A 15,723-nucleotide genomic window follows, 5' to 3' on the forward strand; every position below is an offset into this window, starting at 1 on the left:
ATTTGATAAACCAAGAGTAAATATCATTCTCAATGGTGAAAATCTGAAAGCATTTCCTCTAAGACCAGGAAAAAGATAATGATGTCCAATCTCACCACTTCTATTCAACATAGTCTTGGAAGTTCTCACCATGGCAACCAGAAAAGGAAAAGAAATAAAATAATCACGTTTGAAAGAGAAGTAATACTGTCACTGTTTTCAGATGACACAAAAATATATTTAGAAAGCCCTAAAAAAGAAAGAAAGAAAGAAAGAAAGCCCTAAATGAATAAAGATTAGATGTGAAAAAATGAGGTTAAGCTTTGTTCACAGGGTAGAACAGTAGAACATGTAGAAAGAAGAACTGAACTCACAAACCTGAAACAGCTTCATCATTTATCTGGCCAAACAACTTTCCTTTCCCCACATGCTTAGAATTTTCCAAGTTTCCCAAAAACTTTCAGGAAAAAAGTCTATAAAGAACAGAAAGAAAAAACCTTAAATAAGTCACTGGAAAACTACTAAAGTTGCTCAATGAATGTTGCAAAATTATAGGATAAAAATTAATAGACAGAAATATCTTGCATTCCTATACAATGACAATGAAATATCAGAAAGAGAAATGAAGGAAATAATTCAATTTACCATCATATCAAAAATAATAAAATATCACTAGAAATAACCCTATGAAAGTGGCAAATGATCTGTACTCAGAAAATTGTAAGATACTTATAAAAGAAATCAAAGACTACAAAAACAGATGGAGAAATATGTCATGTTCTTGGAATAGAAGAGAAGTATTGTGAAAATAACTATACTACCCAAAACAAACTGCAGGTTCAATCCCTTTCAAACGACCAACCACATTTTTCACAAAATTAGAATTCAAAAAGTTACAATTTGTATGGAAACACAAAAGACCCTGAATATCCAAATCAATTTTGAGAAAGCAAAAGAGAATTGGAGGAATCAACCTTCCTGACTTCAGACTATACTATAAAACTACAGTAATATGGTACTAGCACAAAAACAGGAACATAGATCTATGAAACAGAATATAAAGTCCAGAGATAAACCCACACACCAAAGGTCACCTAATCTATGACAGAGGAGGCAGGAATATATAATGAAGAAAACAGGTTCTTCAATAATCGGTGCTGGAAAACTTGACAGTTATATGCAAATGAATGAAATTAGAACACTCTCTAACACTATACAGAGAATTAAACTCGAAATGGATTAAAATCCTAAATGTAAGGTCAGACACTCTAAAACGTGTAGAAGAAAACATAGACAGAAGACACTTTGACCTTAATTGTAGCAAGATCTTTTTTGACTCACCTCCTAGAGTAATTAAAATAAAAGCAAAAATTTTTAAACTTGGATCTAATTAAACGTAAAAACCTTTGCACAACAAAGGAAACCATAAACAAAAGAAAAAGACAACCCTCAGAATGGGAGAAAATATTTAGAAATCAAGCAAATGTCAAGGAATTAATCTACAAAATATGCAAGCTGGTCATGTAGCTCAACATAAAAAAATCAAACCCAATCAAAAAATGGGTAGAAGCTGTAAATAGACATTTATTCAAAGAAGACATACAGGTGGCCAGCAAACATGAAAAGATGCTAGACACTTCTAATTGTTAGAGAAATGCAAATAAAACTGCAATAATTACATCATACGAGTCAGAACGGCCATTATTAAAATATCCACAAACAATAAATGCTGAAGAAAGTGAAGAGAAAAGGGAAATTTCTTACACTGTTGGTGGGAATGTAAATTGATAAGCCACTATGGAAAATAGTGTGCAGTTTCCTTAAAATCTAAAAATACCTACCGTATGCTCCAGCAATCCAACTCCTGAGCATATATCGAGAGAAAATCATAATTTGAAAAAAATATATGTACCCCAATGTTCACTGCAGCACCATTTACAATAGCCAGGGCATGGAAGCAAGCTAAATGTCCATCAACAACAAACAATGCATAAAGAAAATATGGTACATATATACAATGGAATATTACTCAGCTATAAAAAGAAATGAAACTGTGCCATTTGCAGAGACATGGATGGACGAAGAGACTATCATACAGAGTGAAATAAGTCAGAATGAGAAAATAAATATCAAATGATATTCCTTATGTTTGTAATATAGAAGGATGACACAGATGAACTTATTTGCAAAGCAGAAATAGAGACACAGACATAGAGAACAGACATCGATACTGGGGATAAGAGGGGTGATATGAATTGGGAGAATGAGATTGACATATATACACTACTGTGTATATAATAGAGAACCAATGAAAACCTCCTTTATAGCAGAGGGAACTCTATTCAGCGCTATGTGAAACCTTAGTGGGAAGGAAATCCAAAAGAGAGGGGATATGTATGTATATACAGCTGATTTACTTTGCTATACAGCAGAAACTAGCAAAACATTGTAAAACAATTATACATCAATAAAAATTAATTATGAATAAAATAAAATACACAGAACAGCATTAAAATATATGGCAGGTTCAAACTATAATGACCATCATAGGCTCAATGTTCTCTAAAAATTGAACAGCAATTGATCAGATCCTATTTGGCAGACAGTTATCAAGGACACTACTAGAAGTTACTGAGAAATATAGTACCTGACTAGGTATTCAAGCAATCAAAATGAATAAAATTTTGAGAAATGGATGTGAATAGGAGAGACATGTATAGTGTAGCTGGACATTGATCAACTCAAGTGATGTTAACAGTTAAAGATTAAATTGAAATGAGGGATCTAAATGTAATGCCATTGAAAATAATGTATTATTATGTTTTCAAAAAATATAGTTAATTCCATCAGACATTTCTATGATTTTTTTACAATAGTTCTTTTTTAAGACACATGATTTTCTAACTCTATCATGCCACTGCAAAAGTTAAGAACAACTTTTGTTCATGTTGCATATATAGAATTATAAATAGCTAGTAAAGCTTTCCAAATTTTAATGTACACTTCATATTGATAAATTGTGGTACACTATTCTACCATTTCTGTCTTAAGATATCAAGGTCTCATTCAATGGAGAACAACAATCAAATAGCTAATGGCAGCTATCTGCTCCACTTGTCATCCTCAGAAATTCTCACCTTCCACCTGTCAAAGCTTTTGTCTGTTGTTATAGAGATCGAGTGGTGTCTCATGCAATTGAGACATATTGTTCATTTCAGTTCCCTGAGTTGTAAGACTTGGTGGCCAGAGGCCACCATTATTTCCCTATCCCATCTGTCATCTGGCTAGCAAGAATAAGATGAGACTTGAGATGCCAGAGGCATCTTTTGTTTACTCATGGAAAAGAGTCCCTATTATTTTTGGTCCCGGGCTGATCTGTTAAATTGCTGAGGTGAGGCTTCATATGATAGAGTCCCCATTCAACTTAGACCATCCAGCTTATTTGTTGACTTAAGGCAAGTATGGATCTGGGGGTACAAAGTGTGCTCCACATGCCATTATAGTACTTGCCAGAACTAAGTGGTATTATTTTTAATCTGTAACGAGCACATAATGTATCACATAGTTGGTGTTCAATCAGTCATCATTGAATATATTAATGAATGAGAATAAAGGAAAAGACATATAGTATGATTTGCATTGAACCCAATCTCTAATGTGAACTGAATAAGACATATAACTATTGACTGAGCAATGTTCAGAGACTGTTGCACATAGGAATGCAACAAAAATGCATATTTCATCTGGGTTTACATGTTTGTATCATAGGTCTTCCTTGTCCTGTATTGAACAGTACAGATTGAAACACAATATTACAAAAGCAACAGAGTTCTCCAACTGCTGTATGTGTTGTGGATAGGTTGCAGGAGTGCTAAGATTTGTGCTGTCTTGTCCCTCGGAGTGGTTGGTCAGTATTTGAAGTGCCCAGAGTTCTAGGGATGAAGTTACCAAAGTCCCAGTGCAAGTTACCCCTGGTTCAAGGACCCCTTTCTGCTTATTTCAGTATACTTTATAAACATTTTCAATGTTTACAAGTGCCATGATATGAAGTGGTTTGTAAATGCCAGACATACTATAATCTTGAGTACCTCCTGTAAATATTTTAATGTATAATATTCATATGAGACTTGTTTTGTTGCTCCCTAGCTGTTATTGAGAGTTTACATATACTTTTAAAATATTTTAGGGACTTTTCCTAGAAAATGCATCTTTGCTGTTTTATCTATAATTTTTTATTTAATCAAATGTGCCACACTGTCTTACAATCTTAGTGAATCCATGAAAATTTAGTAGTTACTCTTCTACTAGGAAACACTTTATCTGTCTAAAATGGAATAAATCTGTACTACAACAGGCCAAGGATCTGTAATTCAGTATAAGCTCACCCTATTTTTTACAGAAAAAAGCATAACCACCCAGCATACTTTCTAGTGGTTAAGATGTTTGTTTCTACATTGAAACCTGTGAAATTTGCCACCTGTGATAACCCATTATTGATTTACTCATTTGGCAAATATCTCTTAAGCATCTTTTGTGAAATGATAAATTCAGAAGGAGAAAAAGAGAAGGGTAAGGCATGGTTCTCATTCCCAAGGAGTTCATAGTCTGTTAGGAGAGGCAAGACATGAACATATTAAAAACAGTTTAAAATAATGTTACAAAAGCGTAAGCTATTTCCCATGGTGACATAAAATGAAATGTCAAAGGACTCATAATTATTATAGGTAATCTAGGGGTTCAAAGGAGCACCAGGGTGTTATGTGACTTCCTGGAGATGATGGGAGCTAAACTAGGCTTTGAAGAAAGGAGGAAGAAAAACAACAATAGCAAGCACTCACATAGCAACAACTCTTTTTCAGTCACATACTGCTTCATTTAATATTCACTAATACAGAGAGTTACTGGGCTTCCATGATGACTCAGTGGTAAGGAATCTGTGTGCAATGAAGGAGACACAGGTTTGATCCCTGGGTCAGGAAGATGCCCTGAAGAAGGAAATGGCAACCTACTCTGGTATTCTTACCTGGAGAATTCCATGGACAGAGGAACCTGGTGAGCTATAGTCCAAAGTGTTGCAGAGTCGGACATGACTAAGAACGAATCACCACTGAATACAGAAAGTTAAAGAACAGAGGGCTTTGGTGATTTGCTTAAGGTAATATAGCTAGTCGGTGTCAGAATAAACCACGGGGAGTCTATGTTTTTACCACTATACTGTATCATCCCTTGTAGATATTCTAGAACTTGAGAAGTAATTGAACAAAGACACAGTAGGGGGTACTAAGATCAATTAATAAAGAGGGGGTTGAGACTGATAAGAAAGGTGATATGTTTCTTGTGACTCTGCCCCTGCTTCTTTTGAGTTTAGGGCTTTTCAACCCATCTAATTATGATTAATGCTTATGGCCCAGTATTGCCAATCCTTCACAAGAACCCAAAAGACCAAAGCTTATCAATCCTATTTGTCAGTTACTTGTTTTTACTAACTCTGTAATTTCTTAGGTTTAAAAATAAGTTGTTTAGACATGCAGTGTTTGACTTTTCCTATCAGTAACTTTGGCTTTACAAATTAAATGCTTAAAATTTCTGGTTCAAGATAGAGTAGAATGGCCTGGGCTCATCTCTGCCTGTGAGCACCCAAATAGCTACTAGTTGTTGAACAACCATTGACAGGAGAATGCTGAAACCCACAAGAAAAAGATATCCCACATCCAAAGACAGAAGAAGCTGAGATGGTAGGAGGGGGCAATCACAATACAATCAAACCACATACCCACCGGGGAGGTGACCCACAAACTGGAGAACAATAATAACAAAGAAGTTCTCCCACTGTTGTGAAGGTTCTGAACCCCATATTAGGCTTGTCAGCCTGGGGATCCAACAAAAGGGACTGGGAATCCCCAGGAATCTGGCCATGAAGGCCAGTAGGATTTGATTATAGGACTTCTGCAGGACTGGGGGAAACAGAGATCCCAGTCTTGGAGGACACAAACAAAATCTTGCATGCACCAAGACCCAGAGGAAACAGAAGTGACCCCACAGAAGATGGAACCAAAACTACTTGCTAGTGTTGGAGGGTCTCCTGTGAAGGCGTGGCTCAGCAGGGGCTCATGACATGGATGGGGGCACAGTCAGCAGCAGTCTAGGAAATTCCCCCTTGGCGTAAGGTCTCTTGAAGGTTGCCATTAACCCTACAACAGAGACAATAGACCACAGGGCTGGGTAACCTCAGGCCAAAAAAACTAACAGGAAGGGAGCACAACCCCAACCATGAGCAGATAATTGGATTAAAGCTTTACTGAGCAAGGCCGTGCCCATCAGAGCAAGACCAAGTTTTTCCCACTACCAGTCTCTTTCATCAGGAAGCTTCCTCAAGCCTTTTAGCATCTTCCATCAGAGGACAGACAGAAGCAGCAAGAATAACCACAATCCCACAGTGGCTAAAACAAAAACCACATAACAGAAAGTTAATCAGGATGAAAAAGCTGAAAGTTATGTCCCAGAGGATGGGACAAGATAAAACTCCAGAAAAACAACTAAATGAAGTGGAGATAGGCAATCTTCAAGAAAAATAATTCAGAATAATGATAATGAAAATGATCCAGGATCTCAGGGAAAAAAAATGGAGAAGATGCAAGAAATGTTTATCAAAGACCTAGAAGAACTAAAGAACAAACAAACAGAGATAAGTAATACATTAGAAGGAACCAATAGTGGAATAACTGAGGCAGAAGAACCAAGTGACTTGGCAGAAAGAATAATGGAAATCACTGCCACAGAACAGAAAATAGGGGGAAAAAAAGGAATAAAAAAAAAGTTAACACATCCTAAGAGACCTCTGGGACAACATGAAATGCACCAGCATTCGCATTATAGTGGTCCCAGAAGGAGAAGAGAGAGAGAAAGGACCTGAGAAAATATTTGAAGGATAATAAACAAAAATTTCCTTAACATGGTAAATACTCAACCAAGTCCAGGAAGCATAGATAGTCCCAGGCAGGATAAACCCAAAGAGGAACACATTGAGACACATAGAAATCAAACTGATAAAAACTAAAGACGCATTAAATACATAAACTATGGTGTCAGCCAAATTCCTCAATTTGCATTAGGTGAGTTAAGACAGGTTCTTTGAGAGTCTTGCCTTTGGGATCAAGCCTTAGAGCTTTAATCTGCCTGATAATGGGGAGCAATTGGAAGTGACTGATAAGAGAACACTGAAGTAATACTGATATTTTATCTGGCAGTCATGTGCAGGGTGAATTGATCAGTTTCCAGAAATTAGCAAGTATACAGAGTTCATTTTTCTAGGACTTTTTTCTCCCTCCATTTAGGCAGTAAAACCATACAATCAAAAAATACTAAGCTAAATAATCTTTTTTTGTTTCTTTTTACTTTTCAGTTTACCTATCCACATGGTTTACAGACTTAAAATTAAACTGAGAATATTTGCTCAACTATCTGACATACATAGAAATCTGTTTGTTTTTTACATTTTGGAAGCTTCAATATAAAAAGAATACATGTAAAATATGCAAGATTTCAACTTTGTTGTTTTTAAATCTCGAATTTATTTATTTTATCATTGAAGGATAATTGCTTTACAGAATTGTGTTGGTTTCTGCCCAATATCAAAATGAATCAGCCATAGGTATACATGTGTCCCCTCCCTCTTGAAACTCCCTCCTATCTCCCTCTGTATCCCACCCCTCTAGATTGTCCCAGAGCCCCAGTTTGAGTTCCCTGAGTCATGCAACAAATTCCCACTGGTTATCTATTTTACATACAGGAATGGAAGTTTTCATGTTACTCTCTCCATGCATCTCACCCTCTCCTCCCTTCTCCCTGTGTCCATAAGTCTTTTCTCTATGTCTGTGTCTCTATTGCTACCCTGCAAATAAATTCTTCAATACCATCTTTCTAGATTCCGTATATATGCATTAGTATACAATATTTATCTTTCTCTTCCTGACTTACTTCACTCTGTATAATGGGCTCTAGGTTCATCCACCTGATTAGAACTGACTCAAATATGTTCCTTTTTATGGCTGAGTAATATTCCAGTGTATATATGCACCAGAGCTTCTTTATCCATTCATCTGTCAATGAACATCCAGGTTGCTTCCATATTCTAGCTACTGTTAATAGCACTGCAATGAACATTGGAATACATGTGTCCCTCTCAATTTTGATTTCCTCATGGTATATGCCTAGTAGTGGGATTGTTGGGACATATGGTCCTTTAATTCCTAGTTTTTAAAGGAATTTCCATATTGTCTTCCATAGTGATTGTACCAATTTACATTCCCAAATTCTCCACACCCTCTCCAGCATTTATTGCTTTTAGACTTTTTGATGTTGGCTATTGGCTATTCTGACTGTTATGAGGTGATATCTCATAGTTTTGATTTGCATTTCTCTAATAATGACCAATGTTAAGCATCTTTTCATGTGTTTGTTAGCCATGTATATGTCTTCTTTGGATAATTGGCAGTTTATGTCTTTTGCCCACTTTTAGATTGTCTTTTTGTTTTGTTTTGTTTTGTTTCTTTTCTAATGTTGACTTGTATTAGCTCCTTGTATATTTTGGAAATTAATCCTTTGTCAGTTGTTTTAGTTGCCATTATTTTCTCCATTTATGAGGTTTGTTTTTGCACTATGTTTGTAGTTTCCATTGCTGTGCAAAATTTTTGTAAGATAAATTAGGTCCCACTTATTTATCTGTGTCTTTATTTCCATTAATCTAGGAGGTGGGTCATGGAGGATCTTCCTGTCATTTATGCCATAAAATGTTCTGCCTATGTTTTCCTTTAACAGTTTTATTGTTTATGGTCTTACATTTGTGTCTTTAATTTATTTTGAGTTTATCTTTGTGTATGTTGTTAGAAAGTGTTCTAAATTCGTTGTTTTACATGTTAGCGACCCAGTTTTCCCAGCATCACTTATTGAAGAGGTGATCTTTGCCCTATTGTATATTCTTGTCTCCTTTATTAAATATAAGGTACCCATAAACATATGGGTTTATCTCTGATATTTCTAACTTGTTCCATTGGTCTATATTTCTGTCTTTGTACCAGTACTATGCTGCCTTGATGACTGTAGCTTTGTAGTATAGTCTGAAGTCAGGAAGGTTGATTCCTCCAGCTCCAGTCTTCTTTCTCAAGGTTGTTTTGGCTCTTCAGGGTCTTTTGTGTTTCCTTATGAATTGTAACATTTTTTGTTAGTTCTGTGAAAAAAGTGTCATTTGTAATTTGATAGGGATCACACTGAATCTGTAGATTGCAAATTGGTAGTATAGTCATTTTCACAATATTGATTCTTCCAACACAGAAACATAGAATATTTCTCCAACTGTTTATGTCATCTTTGATTGCTTTCATCAGTCTTATAGTTTTCTGTATACAGCTCTTTTGTCTCCTTAGGTAGGCTTTTTCCTAGATATTTTATTCTTTTTTGGTGTATGGGATTGATTCCTTAAATTCTCTTCCTGACTTTTCATTTTTAATATACAGGAATACAAATGACTTCTCTATATTAATTGTGTACCCTGTGACATTGCTAGATTCACTGATAAGCTCTAATAATTTTCTGATAGTATCTTTAGGGTTTTCTTTGTATAGTATCATGTCATCTACCAACAGAGTTTTAGTCTCCTTTTCCAATCTGCATTCATTTTCATTTTCTTCTCTGATTGTTGTAGCTAGGAATTCCAAAACTATTTTGAATACTAGTATTGAGAGTGGGCACCCTTGTCTTGTTCCTGATCTTAATGAGAATGCATTCAGTTTTTCACCATTGAGAATAATATTTTCTGTGAGTTTATCATATATGGCCATTACTATGTTGAGGTAGGTTCCTTCTATGCCTATTTTTTGAAGTGTTTTTTATCATAAATAAGTGCTGAATATTGTCACAGGCTTTTTCTGCATCTATTGAGATTATTATATGGTTTTTATCTTTCAATTTGTTAATATGGTGGATCACATTGTTTGATTTGTTTATATTATATTTATATCATATTTGTTTATATTAAAGAAGACACACCTGGTCCTCCTATGTGATACTGCATGGCTGCAGTACCCACTTGAGGACGGCAAATGGTGGCCAGTTGGAGGGTCTCTTAAGTATAATACTGTTTAACAATTAGAAGGGTTCTGTAGAAAACAAGGGGAAAGTGATCTTAAAAGATAGATTTCTCACTCAGTTGGCTCCAGATATCCTCTGTAAGCTATTAAATCTGGTGTATGGACCAAATTAGTCTTTAGATAATCTGTTACAACTGGCTCAGACAGTCTATTATGGTAGGGAATATGAGGAAAAGAAAGAAAGGCAGAGAAAGACAAAGGAACAGGCAGAAGACTTCGCAATGGCTATGAAAACTGTTCTTAAACAGCCTGAGAAAAATGCCCAAGGGACCCAGGTGAAAAGGGATGGGCTTGCTATTACTGTGGAAAGGAGGGGCACCTCAAGTGGGATTACCCTCAGGCATCTAAGCCACCCCAGGCTCCATGTCTGGTCTGCAAAGGACCACACTGGAAGAGAGACTGCTCCCAGAGGCATAGGTCTCAGGGGTCAGACTCTCAAGACAACCAGGACTGAAGGTGCCTGGGGATCCCCACACAAGCTCCCACTCTAATTACACCTGAGGAACACCGGGTATTGATAACTGTCGGGGGTCAATCCATCAATTTCCTTTTGGATACCGGGGCAACTTACTCTGGGCTTACTGAAGCCCCTGATCCACTTTCTTCCTGATCAGTTTCCATAATGGGACTGTCTGCACAAGCCAAAAGGTATTATTTCAGTTATTCTTTATCTTGCAACTGGGATTATGTGCTATTTTCACACGAGTTTCTGACCGTGCCAGAATCTCCCTCACCCCTTTGGGGAGGGATATACTGAGCAAGGTCTATGCCTCTGTTTTCATGAATAGGGAACCCTCCCTTTCTCTCCCTTTAATTGAACAAAATGCAAATCCTAGAGCATGAGCTGATGGAAAATCTGTGGGTCGAGCACAAAATGCTATTCCTGTAGCTGTCAAGCCCAAAGACCTGCACTTATTTCCACAAAAGAAGCAGTATCCACTGAAACCTGAGGTTAAGGAAGGACTAAAACCCATCATCGAAAACTTAAAGGAGCAAGGACTATTAGTTCCCTGTAACAGTCCATGCAACACTCCTATTTGGGGTATAAAGAAATCAAATGGTAAATGGAGAATAGTTCAAGATTTATGAATAAGAAATGAGGCTGTAGTTCCTTTACAACCCATGGTGCCTAATCATTATACTCTACTGTCTGAAATTCCTGAACGAGCCAAATATTTCTCAGTAATTGATTTGAAAGATGCCTTCTATTTGGTGCCTGTGGCGGAGGAAAGGAAATTTCTATTTTCCTTTGAGGACCCTATGCAGCCAGCTTCTCAGTTAACCTGAACAGTTTTGCCCCAGGGATTTCGTGACAGTCCTCACTGATTTGGACAAAATTTGTCATGGGACCTACAAAACTTTAATAGCTCTGAAGTGGTGGTGCTACAATATGTAGATGATATTTTGTTCTGTGCTGAGACAGAAGAAGCTTGTTCACGAACCTCAGAAGATACCTTAAACTTTCTGGCAGGCTGCAGTTACAAGGCATCAAGAAAGAAGGCTCAACTTTGTCAACAATCCGTTAAATATCTGGGTTTAATCATATCAGAAGGGACTAGGGCCATAGGCCTAGAGAGAATTAAACCTATCCTAAACCATCCCCTACCTATGACTTTAAGACAATTGAGAGGATTTTGGGGAATCACAGGCTACTGTCATATTTGGATTCCGGGTTATGGGGAACTTGCCCGGATTTTATATAAACTTATAGCTGAAACTCAGTAGGCCCAAGCCAACAAACTGGTTTGGTCTCCAGATACTCAAAAGGTTTTTAAGGTTCTCCAGACTTCTCTCCTGCAAGCTTCTGCTTTGAGCTTGCCCACAGGGTCAGAATTTAATTTGCTTGTCACTGAAAGAAAAGGTATGGCCTTGGGGGTTTTGACACAACCCAGAGGGCCTCACCAGCAACCTATTGCTTATCTAAGCAGAGAATTAGATATAACTTCACGTGGGTGGCCCCACTGTCTAAGAGTAATTGGGGGCAGTGGCTTTATTAGCACCTGAAACTTTAAAAATAGTTAATGGAAGAAATCTTACTGTACTGACTTCTCGTGATGTGAGTGGAATCTTAAATTTTAAGGTTAATATTTGAATGACACACAGCAGGCTTCTTAAATATCAGCCATTGTTGTTAGAAGGACCAGTAACTAAGCTTAAAGTTTGTGGAAATTTAAATCCTGCCACTTCCTGAAAAGGGAAAGGAAACATTTGATCACGATTGTTCCCAATTTCTAACTTTAGACTATGCAGCTCAGGAAGATCTAATGGATACCACATTAGACGTTACTGACATGGAAATATTTACAGATGGCAGTTCTTTTGTTTGGGATGGAAAGCGTAAAGCAGGTTCTGCCGTGGTGACTGCTGAACAGGTTTTAGAAGCAAAATCCCTCCCCCAGGGAACTAGTGCTCAGTTAGTGTAGCCTGTGACTCTGACTCGAACTCTAGAGTTAAGCAAAGGGCAGCGAGTAAATATCTACACTGATTATAAGTATGCTTATTTGACTTTATATGCTCATGCTGCAATATGGAAAGAAAGACAGTTTAAAACAGCATCAGGAGAACCTATTAAGCATTTCAGAGAGATCAAGAGATTTCTAACTGCTACATATTGTCCTAAAGAAGTAGCTGTTATGCATTGCAAAGGGCACAGCAGGGATGGGAGTAAAGTAGCCAAAGGTAATCAGTTGGCTGACTGTCAAGCCAGAAAAGCAGCACTTTATGAAACCCCTTCACTGCAGACACCTTTGATCTGGACAGGTCCTATAGAACAGGAAAAACCACAATATACTGAGGAAGAATTAGAAAGATATGAGAAAGAGGAACAAAGATTACTGATAAAAGATGGTTAAAGTCTGAAGATGGACGATTAATAATTCCTGAAAATGCCCAGTGGAAAATTCTTAAAGGTTTACACCAGAGTTTTCATTTGGGTGCACAGAGTACTTACCAGATGGTTTCCCGTTTCTTTGAACGTAAAAATGTAATGAAAACTTTAAAGAACGTTATCAAAAGGTGTGAGGTTTGTCAGAAAAATAACCCAAAGACTGAAAAACTAGCAACATCTGGATTACAAGGAAATGGAAAGTATCCTGGAGAGGACTGGGAAATTGATTTTACTCATATGCCAAAAGCTAACGAGTATTCTTGCTTACAAGTTTGGGTGGATACTTTACTGTATAGACTGATGCTTTCCCCTGTCATAGTGAGCAGGCTAAGGAGATTATAAAGATTTTAATCCACGAAATTACCCCCAGATTTAGGCTGCCACGGAGCCTTCAGAGTGACAATGGCTCCACCTTTAAAGGTGCTGTAATTCAGGGGTATCTAAAGCTCTAGGAGTAGAATATCACTTGCACTGTTCCTGGAGACCCCAATTCTCAGGAAAGGTTGAAAAAGCTAATGACATTATCAAAAGACATCTGAGTAAATTAACTCGAGACACAGGACAATTCATTTAAAGTCCTACTCATAGCTTTAATGAGGGCTAATGCCCCCCAAAAGGAGGGACTGTCCCCTTTTGAATGTATTTGTGGACAGCCTTTCTTATGCATAGACATTGTTATAGACCCTGAAGCCTTGGACTTAACTAATTATGTAACTCAGCTCTCAGCTTTTCAACAGGCATTAACAGAACTCTGGGAGATGACTCCTGACCCAGCTTGAGTCAAGCAAGCCTCTATTTGAGCCAGGAACCGAGGTCCTCATAAAAACATTGGTATCTGGGGGCCCATCCCTCAAGCCCCTCTGGGAAGGCCCTTACCAGGTTATTCTCTCTTCTCCCACAGCTGTCAAAGTGCCAGGAATTGATTCGTGGGTACATCACACTCGAGTTAAGAGGTGGCACCCTGACCAGAACTAAGTTATGTCATTTTATGTCTTTACTTTCTATGCTCTGACTTTGTACTTTTCAGATGGGCCTGATAATCTATGTGAGCGTACTTCCGCTGACTCCAAAGATCCTGAGTCTGCTGTTTGATCCTCAAGACAATGCCTTCCTGTCCTGGGCTCACTCCTACGGTGCATTCCATAATCGGTCTAACTGCTGGATCTGCGGAGCACTCCCTCTTCATCAGTGGAAGGCTTCCTGTGGTGGATATCTCCACTTCAAGGAAAAGACTTTCTCCAAGTCTGAGAATACCGTCGACAACAAACATATGTGATGCCTCTTCTTCATCTGATGACATTTAACAACCCTAAAATGGACTGGTGCAAAACTTTGTATCTTACTATGGACATAATGTGACTTTTAATTTTCATTATATATTGTCTTGGTTTAATGACTATTTCACTACACATAAGGCAAATAGGTCTAGATCTAATAGTTTTTTACCTGACGTTTATCAAATATGGGATGAGGTTATACAGCTAACTCCTGAAAAAGGACGTCTAATATCTACTGCCCCTATATGCTGAGAACAAATAGAGCCATCCCCAAAAGATAGCCAATAGCTTAATTACAATGATTGGAAACAATTGAGATTTTTGCCTCAGGAAATATGCAATGTAATCATTCTCGTGCTTTCCAACCCCAGTTCAGGTCCTCCCTTTGTCTGCCCAGGCACTAATTGGGACTGGATATCTCAATCACGCTGGCTTGCTCCAAACAGGATTTATTTGATATGTGGTTCTTACCTATGGGCTTGTCTTCCCCCTGGTTGGATAGGGAGATGCACCCTGGGTCTAGCTTTTACTCACGGCTTTATATTTTCAGAGCTTCCAGAAAAGCCTGCTAATTTACCCCACATTAAAACTCAGTGGACAAGGTCTATATTTCACTGGTATGATTATCTGGCTACAGTATTTGTTCCCTCTTTGGGAACTACAGATGTTATGCGACGAGTAGATGCTTTGACTAATTTTACTCAACAGGCATTACAAGATTCTCAAAAAGCTATTTCAGCTCTTAATGCTGAACAAGCACAAATTAGAAAGGTGGTTTCACAAAACAGATTGGCTTTAGATATTCTGACAGCTGCACAAGGAGGAACTTGTTCCATTATTCATACTTAATGCTGTACATATATACCTGATATGAGCACTAATGTTGCTCATTTTACTAAACACATCAAGATGATTGGGGCTATGGATACTCCTGAAGCCTCAGTTGCCTCACTTTGGCAGACGTTAACTAAATCCCATAGTGGAAAGCTATCCAGATAGGAAAAGAAGAAGTGAAACTCTCGCTGTTTGCAGATGACATTATCCTAATTACAATAATTCTGATTGTTTTGTTTTTGTTGTATGCTCCCTGCATCTGTAACTGTGTAACTAGATTTGTTTCTAGTCACATAAAAGCTTTTAAGTTACAAATGGTTGCTCAAACTCTTGCTACTGCTGCAGCTTCTTCCAACTACTACTTGGGGCCCCTAGATCAGAAATCCTCAGTATGAGGATTAGGAGAATATGTTGCCTCACCCATTTAGGGACAACACCCTTTGTCAGCTCAGAAGCAGTTATAGAACAAGAATGACACCCCCTTTCCCTAGGAAACATAATTCTCTTAAAAGAAAAGGGGGGAATGCGAGGGTAACAGGCAGGAAGGCCAGGGTTCTCCAAACGGAGGAAATAGGCTGCAAGTGTCAGACATTTTTATATC

At 37.7% G+C, this 15,723-nt stretch overlaps 1 pseudogene; it reads left to right on the forward strand.

Moving 5' to 3' along the window:
- The first annotated feature begins 14,038 nt into the window (after positions 1-14,038).
- LOC139033172 (endogenous retrovirus group PABLB member 1 Env polyprotein-like) lies at positions 14,039-15,517 on the forward strand (annotated as a pseudogene).
- Positions 15,518-15,723: the final 206 nt, after the last annotated feature.

This window comes from Odocoileus virginianus, chromosome X, assembly GCF_023699985.2.
Source record: "Odocoileus virginianus isolate 20LAN1187 ecotype Illinois chromosome X, Ovbor_1.2, whole genome shotgun sequence".
Taxonomy (NCBI): Eukaryota; Metazoa; Chordata; class Mammalia; order Artiodactyla; family Cervidae; genus Odocoileus; species Odocoileus virginianus.